Genomic DNA, 11,319 nt, shown 5'->3' on the forward strand with positions numbered 1-11,319 from the left:
CACCATCATCCAAAATACAAACCATTATCCAAAATACCTTTCCATGTCGAACACGGAAACTTAAAGTTCTAAAAATTCAAAACATAATTTAAAATAAGACAATGAAAAACAAAGCTCCATAAAAGCTATCCTTAGCTTCTCCATGGTTTCTCATGCTTGTTTTTCTTTTCCCTTGTCTTTGCTTGGTGGAGGCCCTATTTACAATAAAAGGGAGATACATTATCACAACTTTGCATCATAATACCATAGTTGAATTAGAAACATAAAAGAAGGTTAGTCATTTACCTACTGGAGTGATCTTTCCAGTTTTGATATCACCAAGGTATTTGGAACAATTTCTTTTCCAATGTCCCATGCCATTACAATAATGGCACTTATCAAGAGGACCCTTCTTGACTTAGGAGGTGCTAGCTTCACAAGACTTAGCTTTGGTGAATGTGGGAGCTTGCTTCTTGCCCTTTCTCCCATTCTTCTTGAACTTCCCCTTACTCTTTGTGCTTATCTTAAGCACATCCTTGGGAGGGTTCACATTTAACCCCATGTCCCTCTCGGCTTGCACAAGTAACTTGTGCAACTCCTCAAGAGACACATCCTTATCTTGCATGTTGAAATTCACCCGGAATTGCACATATGCCTTGACTTTGGACAAGGAGTGTAGAATCCTATCTACGATGAGTTCTTTAGGGATTTCAACCTTTTGAATTTTCAAGGTCTCGACAAGCTCCATGAGTTTGAGCACATGAGGGCTAACCTTTTGGCCCTCTTTGAAGTCGAGATCAAAGAATGCCGCGGCCGCCTCATATTGGACGATCCGCGGAGTTTGTGAAAACATGGTCACAAGTTTGGAGTAAATCTCATTAGCATTGCCCATTTTAAAGGCTCTCCTTTGGAGTTCCGCCTCCATCGCAAATATTAAGACATTTTTCATTGCGGCGGACTCCTTTTGGTAAGTCTCATAGGCTTCCCTCGTGGCCGCGGTGGACCTAGTGGAGGGTTCGGGTGGAGAGGCCTCGGTAAGGTAACGAAGCTTGTCGTCACCCTCGGCGGCTAATTTGAGTTGGGCATCCCACTCGGAGAAATTTGACCCATTCTTTTCAAGTTTACATCGATCCATAAAGGATCGGAGCCAAGATGAAGTAGCGAGTGGTGTAGCATTAGGAGTGGGTGTTGATGTTGCCATTTGTTATGGAAAAAGAACTGTTCTACAAAACAAAATATAAGGAGTAAAACAAATGTCGTTTTAATGATACTCGTAAAAGTATGACTTAAACAAGTTTTATGCATTTTCTAGTGACCTCTACCCAACTAGATAAATGATTCCAAGACCCAAATTCATATCGACTTAGGCACGGGGTAGCCGATGCAACCTTTATCAATATAACTCGGTGGATTAACCTTTTAATCGATTCTACTTTTAGAACTCTTGGTCGATAAAATTACTCTAATATTTATCTATAGCCCAAAACACATCAACAAGGGCACGGGGTAGCCGATGCAACCCTTATCAATTACTTTTGTTGAGTTCAATCCAAATTTCGAATAAATGTGTCCATTATCCAAACCCACATCAACTTGGGCACGGGGTAGCCGATACATCTCTTATCAACATGAATTCGGTGGATTAACATTCATCACCCACTTCCCCTACGTAACAAGGTTTGTACCCCGGGGTAGCCGAGTGAACTCCCTCGCGAAATAGGTTTTCATGGTTTCTACTATTTGGTAAGGCTATGTCTCAATTAATTGTTTTAGCGAGAGGTCATGCCAATTTATTATCTATCACGTTTTAAGTGAACTAAAGCGGTGAACTATGATAATTCTAATTGACACGGTCGATAAACTCGATAAAAAGGACAATGCATGTTTAGTTATGGCGATTTAGCGATGCATGTGACATAAAATAAAATGCAAGCATAAAGATAAATAAATCCTAGTATGGCCTTTCCTAAAATAGAAAAACTATTAATCTATTACATATTCGGAAACCAACTCCATTGGTCCCTTGAACTTCGGTTGTGGCACGCATCTCGAGGTAACACCGTCTTTATGTATCGCCATTCTTGAAGAAATCCGTCTTTAGGAACTCCGGAATGAATAAAATTACATAATAAATTACATAATTTCCTATTATACATTTGTAACTAAAATAAAATAAATCTATTAAATTACAAAACGGTGATACGAGATCACAATAAAAATTACAACCGAATCGATATTCCCATACATTTCGGGAAATACCAATTAAAATCTAAGGCCATACTAAGTAAAATTACATAATTCAAAAATTACATAAATTAAAATTATGACAATCATAAAGAAAATGCAGCATTATAATATGTATGAACATGCTCAATTTTATGCTAAATCGCCTTTAATTAGCCAATATCGTATATTACTCGGTTTTTACGGATTTGCGTGATTTCAACATTTTATAATCACAAAAATGCATAAACTCATATTTATGCATAAGTTAATTACCCTAACCTTTTAGGACTCAAAAAATAGTCTTCACTAATAATTTGACCATAATTAACTTTTATTTACAAAATTGTTCATAAATGGACCAAAAATTACAAAAATAAGCTATTAGACTTCAAATAAATCCAAAAATTTCAAATAAATTCAAAATTTGAAATTTAAATTCATGAACATTCTGGAAAAATTCCATGACACTCATAATGTTCAAAATCTTAGGTTAAAAATTTCGAAAATTTACCGGAAAAACAATGTTGCGGTTTATCAATTTATGATAAAATAATCATAAAAAACATGGAAAAATGATTTTCATTAACTTTTCAATTTTAGATCTGAAAAATATAATAAAATGCAACATTAGACGTTTTTCCTAAGTCATAGATTATGTTTTATTAATTTTCCACTAATAATGTCACTATTTATGCTATTTTTCTTCAAAAATTCATAAATCATGCAAAAAGACTTCTTTATAGCCAATTATTTTACACACATCTTGTAAAATTTCATGTGACAACATATTAATTTTCTATGACCAGATTCGAAATTTAACTCATATTAACCTATTTTTCACTTAAATCCGAATTTAATAATGAAAAATTCATTTTTCGAGCATAACAAGTGCAAAAATTATGAAAATTTACAGGTTATCTCAAAATAATATATGTGAAAAAATATCCAAAAATCAACTTAAAGTTCGAAATATAGCTAATTTTAGACCAAAAATGACATTTTTACTCATAAAATCACATTTAAATGCCATTATTGTAAAATATGAACAATAAAAATCCGAAAAATTAACCAAAATATCCTAAAACATTTTAGGACCAGAAATATTAACATGCATGTAATAATTTCGTGATATATCATAATAACACAAATTTTACTAGTTTTATTTTGTTATTCATATAACTCGGAAAAACTTTTAACCAATTTGCATGCAAACAACCGTGGCTCATGATACCGATTGAAGGAAATATAGATTTATATACATATTAACATACTCATATATGTCTAAATAAATTTGTCATAAAATTAAAACGGATCTTATGCATGCAAACAATAATATAAATAGAGGAGAAATCATGTCCTTACATACAATATTTCGGTTATATTGGGCACAAGAGAGATCACCTATCTCTCTTGTTCTTGAGCTTTTCCTTTATGGATGAACAAGATCTAAGTATAAGATCTCTCCCAAGCTTTATACCCAAGGCTCCTCTTAATTTTAATTAATATTACAATACTAGTATAATATTAATCAAGGTAGAAAATTGAACCAAAATATTTATTAACTCTTGAATATTTCGGTTTTTAAGAGAGAAGAAGAAAGGATTTTTCTTCTCACTAGAACTCTATTTTGGATGAGTGAATTAGAATGAATAATAATACATAACACTTAGTATATTATTAGGTAAAATTATAAGAAAAACAATGATGGTTTTTCTTCCCCAAAACCGTGTAAGAGGAGAGATATAGGGGAGCCAATGCATGGAAAAATTGTTCTTCACAATGAACAATAGGCTTGCATGGCTAGGTTTGCTTTTAATCATTGTGTTTTCCACTAATTACAAACAACTTATAATTAGCTTAAATCCTTCTAATTTTCGGCCCACTCTATAATATGGATTCCATATTATTTTTGTCAATTGTCTATATGTTATATGTCACATGTCACATATATTTGTTATGTATTTTTAACATATTAAAAATCAACGTATTAATAAAAATACGTCATATACAAAAATTGACTCAGTAATTTCATAATTACTTGTGCCAAAAATTTTACCAATTTATAAATCACAACTGATTGTATTTATAATAATTCATTCAATTTAATTGTTACATTAAACAATTATTTCATCCGAGTAATGATACAATTCAATTACTCAGACCGTATCATATTTAATCACATTTCAATATGATACGTAAATTTTACTTCCAAAATCGTCCGTCAATTTTCAAGTAATTTAATTAACTCGTAACATTATACGATTAATTAAATAATCAATTAAGAGTATTGCCCTTTAGGTATGACCTAGGGGTCAATGATCACCACCGTCACACGACGGAATGTCAAACTCTAGTCACCAATCATTACCGATATATGTTGACCAGTTGACAGTAACAATATTACTTCCCAATTGTATTCATTTTAATGAGACTTAAACATGTGATCATCATGATCAACAGTCGTGATCGCATTATTGTCGGAGGACACATATTCCAACAATATTTTACATCATTTTATTTACAAGTTATCAAACCAAACCAAACAACCAATTGAATCAACCTAGATAGAACTCTATTCATAGCATTTCATAACGCAATTCTCGTCTCTTTGTGTCCGACCCCTACTTTACTACATTAATTTGTTAGCCAAGTTTAGGGTATTTTTGATTAGGTTGCGACATCCTATCATCTGCAATTATTTTACCTGTACTTCATTTGCGTTTTTCTTTAACAACTGTTCTGAATACTGTTACTTCTGGTCTGTAGCCTTAACCTCATTTACTAAGACAAACAAGCAACAGTCAGAACAACTGTTGTATTTCATTTTGGCAATTTTCTTCAACAACGTGATACACTTCTAACTACTCGATTTATTTGATGTATCCACTTGTTAATCAACTTATTTTAAAACAATAAAGATTAAGTTGAAATTTTTAAATAGTACATAATTCACCCCCTCCCCCTCTTAAGTACTTGGAATCATAAACTCTGTAATTGGTATCAGAGCCTCGTGCTCTTTGGTCCGGTTCAAACTCGTCGTCAAAAGCTACCAACCAAAACAATATTTATAACTTCACAAACTACTCTTAGTAAAGAGGTAAGTAAAGGTCGGATCCCAAGGGACGGGTATTGATGTAGGATTCTCAATTGCAAATAGCTATGTCTTATGGTGTCACAATTTGGGTTGAGGTGATGTGTAATCTAAACTAATCAACAAAATGAAAGTAAAGTAATGAAAACAAAGCAAAGCAATTAAAAAGGTTTGTAAACAATTGATTAAAGGCACTAAGGTGTCATGGGTTCATAGGGGATCCATGGGAGTAGATCATATAAACATGTTCTCAATTAGATGCAAGCACTTATTGTTGTGATGAGATCGAGTTAGTGTATATCTTACAATCCCTAAGAAGGTTTGGGTCCCGGAGCCGAGTCGTCTAGATTGTACAACACCTACAAGTCGACTTAATCATTCTTATTCAACTCTATACATGGTCTAATGAGGCTCGAGTTGGTTTATATCTTACAAGCCTCATTGAAGAGATAAGGGATGGATCAAAACATGCAAGGATTCATAGGCTCGCATTTTATCAAACATAACATGTGCATAAGTTGAAATCACAACAAGCAAGCAAATTAATTATGAAAACATATTAGATTAAGCATAGATCAATCCCTATGTTTGTTTCCCCTAATTTCCCATTAACCCTATCTAAAGAACTACTCACTCATGATCAAATTTAGCATGCTAATAAGGTTGTCAATCATACTAACAAAGCAAAATATGATGAATAAATGAAAGTGATTAACAATAATTAAACAAAGGTAAAGAGGGATTATACCTATGAAGATGATTCCAAATAATAAAGCAAAAAATATTAGAAGTACTTGATGATTGATGGAAGGTTGTCAATCCTCCAAATAAACCCAAATAATCTTCTAATTACCCAAATAAAAGGAAGAACAATAGAGAAATTAAGGAAAGATTAAGATGTGATTAATATTGAGCAATGTATTACAACTAAATTAAGACTAATTTAAGATGAGATTAAAGTTAGATTAAGAGTTGATTGAGAGATGATCCTCATCTAGGTAGTACAAAGGGGTATTTATACTAAAGATTAGGTACAAGGATTAGGGTTACTAAGGGCTTAAATGACTATTAAGACCCTAAGAAAACTTGAGGAAATGCTACTCCCGAGGGAAATGCGCAGATCCACGTTGCTAGTCCTGCCATGATCCGCTCGTCCCGTGTTGTGACACGGGCTGTTCTGTCTTGGGATCCGCTCGAATCAGGGAGAGGACGCTCGGATCCTTGCTGCACAGTCCGCTCGTCCTGGGATCAAGCCGCTCGGATCATGCTCGGGCCGCTCGGATCCTTGGACATAGTGCTTCTCTTGTTTGGACATAGTGCTTCTCTTGTTGGGGATGCAAGGATCTTTTCATCATTGCCCATTTCACTTTATTTATCTACTTAGTGTTGGAATATGTGTCCTCCGACAATAATGCGATCACAACTGTCGATCATGATGATCACATGTTTAAATCTCATTTTAAGAATACACGTGGGAAGTAATATTTTACTGTCAACTGGTCCACACATATCGGTAATGATTGGCTGACTAGAGTTTGACATTACTGTCGTGCGACGGTGGTGATCAGTTGATCCCCTTAGGTCATACCTAAAGGGTGACACTCTTAATTGATCATTTAATTAATCGTATGTCGATACGGGTTAATTAAATTGCTTAAAATTGACGGACGATTTTGTGAGTATAATTGACATGTCTTATTGTAATTCGATTAAATAAGATACGGTCTAAGTAATCAAATTGTTTTATTACTTAGATAAAATTATTGTTTACGAAAAAATTAAAACTGAATGAATAATTTATTATAAATATAAGACGTTGTGATTTATAATTGATAAACCGTTTTGGTACAAGTAATTATGAATTACTAAGTCGATTTTGTATATGACGTATTTTATTAATGCGTTGATTTTTAATATGATAAAAATACATTACAATTACACATGACTTATAACATGTGACAATTGACAAATGACAAATATAAAATGGACCTCCCATTTTATAAGTGCCGAAAAAAAATGAAGGGAGTATTAGGTTTAAAATTGTGTTTAATTATTTTAAGTGGAGAACAAAATAATTAGCTACCTAATTGTAGCCATGCAAGCCTACTTTCTTGGGAAGAAAATGTGCACCATGCATTGGCTCACCACACCTCCTCCCCACCGGTTTTTCAAAAGAGAAAAACATAGAGTTTTTCTTTATCATTCACTACTTCATATGATAATTTTTGGTGTAAGAAATTATCACTAATTCTCTCTACATCTTATGAAATATTAGAGAAATAAAAATCTCCAAAATCCTTCCCTTCTCTTGGCCGAATAAACAAGAGAACAAACAAATATTTTGGGTCAATTTTAGTAAGATTAATATTGTTCTAGTACTAATATTAGTCTATTAAGAGGTTATCTTGGGTATAATTCTTTGGGAGGGATTCTAAGCTTGAATCCTTGCTCATCCAATATTAGGAAGCTCAAGAACAAGTGAGTAGGAGAACTCACTTGTGCCCAAAATCCGAAACTATCATAGTAAGGATTGATGATTTCTTCTTTACATCTATTTATGTTTGCATGCATAAGATTTGTAATTATTTTATGACTAAATAATTTCTCACATATATGAATATGTTAATTAATGAGATTAATAATTTCTAACAAGCGGTATCATGAGCCTTAGGTTGTTTGCATGCAAATCGGTTTATAGTTTTTCCGAGTTATATGATTAACATACAAAACTAATTAATTTGGTTTTATGAAGATAAACCTTAAAATAAATTTTCTGTTAAAAGTTTTTGGTCCTAAGTGATTTTTAGGACATTTTGGTTTGTTTATGGATTTTATTGTTCATTTTATATAATAATGGCATTAAAATGTGATTTTTATGATAAAAATGTCATTTTTGGACTAAAAATAGCTAAAATTTGATTTTCCAGTGGTTTTTGGATATGTTTTCACATATATTTTCTACTGATGGCCTGTAAATTTTCATAATAAAATGAGTTGTATTGCTCGACATATGGATTTTTCAAGTTAAAATCGTATTTAAATAGGAAAATAGGTTAATATGAGTTATATTTTGAATCTGGTCATGGACATTTAGTATGTTGTCACATGCAATTTTACAAGATGTGTGTAAAATATTTGGCTATAATGAAGTCTTTATGCATGATGTATGAATTTTTGATGAAAAAACACATAAATAGTGACTTTAATTAGTAAAAATTCTAAAACATACTTCATGACTAATGAAAAACATCACATGTTGCATTTTATCATATATTTCACATCTAAAATTGAAAAATTGATAAAAATAATTTTTCTCATATTTTTATGGTCATATTTGTTAAAACCGATAAACCGCAACATTGTTTTTCTCGATAAATTTTCGGATTTTTTAACCTAAGTTTTTGAACATTATGAGTGTCATGGTTTTTTTCCAGAATGTTCATGAGTTTAAATTTCAAATTTTAAAATTATTTTAAATTTTTATGATTTAATTTGAAGTTTATGGCATATTTTTGTATTTTAGGTCCATTTATGAACAATATTAAGAAATCTAGGTTAATTATTGTCAATATGTTAGTGGAGACTAATTTTGAGTCCTAAGTTGGTTAGGGTAATTAACTTGTACATAAATATGAATTTATGTAATTATTGTGATTTTTAAAAGGTTAAATCACGTAAATCCGTAAAACCGATTAATATACGATATTGGCTCCTTAAAGGCGATTTAGCATAAAATTGGGCAGGTTCATACATATTATAATGCTGTATTTTATTTATGATTGTCATATTTTAATTTTATGTAATTTTTGAATTACGTAATTTTACTTAGTATGGCCTTAGTTTTAATTGATATTTACCCGAAATGTATGAGAATATCGATTCGGTGGTAATTTATTGTGATCTCGTATCACCGTTTTGTAATTTAATAGATTTATTTTTATTTTTAATTACAAATGTATAATAGGAAATTATGTAATTTATTATGTAATTTATTTATTTCGGAGTTCCTTGAAGACGGTGCCACTCGAGAAGACGATCCATCAAAAAAAGTATTGCCTTGAAATGCGTGCCAAGACCGAAGTTCAAGGGACCAAAGGAGTTGGTTTCCGAATTTGTAATAGTTTATTAGATTTACTATTTTAGGAAGGCCATACTAGGAATTTATTTATGCTTTGCATTTTATTTATATGTTGCATGCATCGCTAAATCGCCATAACTAAAACATGCATTATCATTTAATCGAGTTTATCGACCGTGTCAATTACAATTATCGTAGTTCACCGCTTTAGTTCACTTAAAACGTGAAAGATAATAAATTGACATGACCTCTCGCTAAAATAAACAATTGAGACTTAGCCTTACCAAAAATTAGAAACCATGAAAACCTATTTCGTGAGGGAGTGCACTCGGCTTTACCGGGGTACAAACCTTGCTACGTAGGGGAAGTGGGTGATAAATGTCTACCCACCGAATTTATAAAGATGAGGGTTGTATTCGGCTTTACCGATGCCCACGTTGATGTAAATTTGGATCATGGACACATTTATTCGAAATTTGGGTTGAACTCAACGAAAGTATTCTCGACGGTTGCCGGATGTGTTTCGGGCTAAAGATAAATATTAATGTAATTTTATCTACCAAGAGTTCTAAAAGTAGAATCGATTAAAGAGTTAATCCACCGAGTTATATTGATAAGGGTTGTATTCGGCTTTACCGATGCCTAAGTTAATATGAATTTGGGTCTTGAAATCATTTATAATAGTTGGGTAGAGGTCACTATATAAATGCTCATATCTTGTTAAAATTATTTACAAGTATGATTAAAATGACAAATATTAAATGTTAATATTTCCTTTTCCTCCATACTTGTAGTTCATTACAATGAATCCATCAAACGCTACTACACCAATAACTATTGAGTCTTGTCACAATGTTTTTGACGACGTTTGCTTCAACAATGATTTCGACACTACTAGAGAACTTTATTTTGGGATAGGTTCGGATGGAAACATAAACTTCATCACTTCTTCTAAACCTCCTACTACTACAAGATCTCTTGTGAGCCGGTCTCAGGAAGACCGCCTCATAAAATCTATAGGATCTTTGTCTTTGGAAGAGAAAGATGCCAAAACTAGTGGGAGCTCAAGCAATCCAGTTCTTGCTTCCAAGGGCAAAAGGTTCAAGAAGAAGGGAAAGAAAGGGAAAAACTTCAAGCAAGTTGAAGATGAGTGCCATTATTGCTATGGCATGGGACATTGGCTTAGGAATTGTCATGTATATTTGCGAAATATAAGGGAAGGAATCATCGTTCCAAAAGCTAAAATTCCTAAGGAAATTTATGTTATTGATGTAAATTATACTTCCACTACGACATGGGTACTGGATACCGGTTGTGGTTCTCACCTTTGTAATCATTTACAGGGGTTAAGAGACGTGAAGAGGCTTAGCAAAGGAGATGTGGATCTACGCCTTGGAAATGAAGCTCGAGTAGCGGCTGAATCCAAGGGAACTTATGTATTAGCTTTGCCTAATGGATTTGAGTTGTATTTACATAATTGTTTTTATGTGCCTACACTTTCTAAAAACATTATTTCAATCGCTATGTTGGACATGGACAATTTTTGCTTTGTCATTAAAAACAATCGTTGTACTATTTCAAGGAACGACTTGGTTATAGGCCAAGCTCCTTCCATTAATGGCATTTACATTTTAGAAACCTCGAATCCGACTAATGACATCTACAACATTCAATCAAAGAAACTCAAATCAAGTGATCCAAATGAATCGTTCATTTGGTATTGTCGATTAGGTCACATAAACGAAAATCGCATCAAAAAATTAATTTCGACTAATGTGATTACACCATTTGATTATCAATCATATGGAACATGCGAATATTGCCTTCTTGGCAAAATGACTCGTAATCCTTTTAGCGGTAAAGGAACTCGAGCAAGTGAACTATTGGGACTCATACATACCGATGTGTGTGGACCAATGAGTATCACCGCTAGAGGAAATTATGA

Source organism: Silene latifolia, chromosome 10 (genome assembly GCF_048544455.1).
Source record: "Silene latifolia isolate original U9 population chromosome 10, ASM4854445v1, whole genome shotgun sequence".
Lineage (NCBI taxonomy): Eukaryota > Viridiplantae > Streptophyta > Magnoliopsida > Caryophyllales > Caryophyllaceae > Silene > Silene latifolia.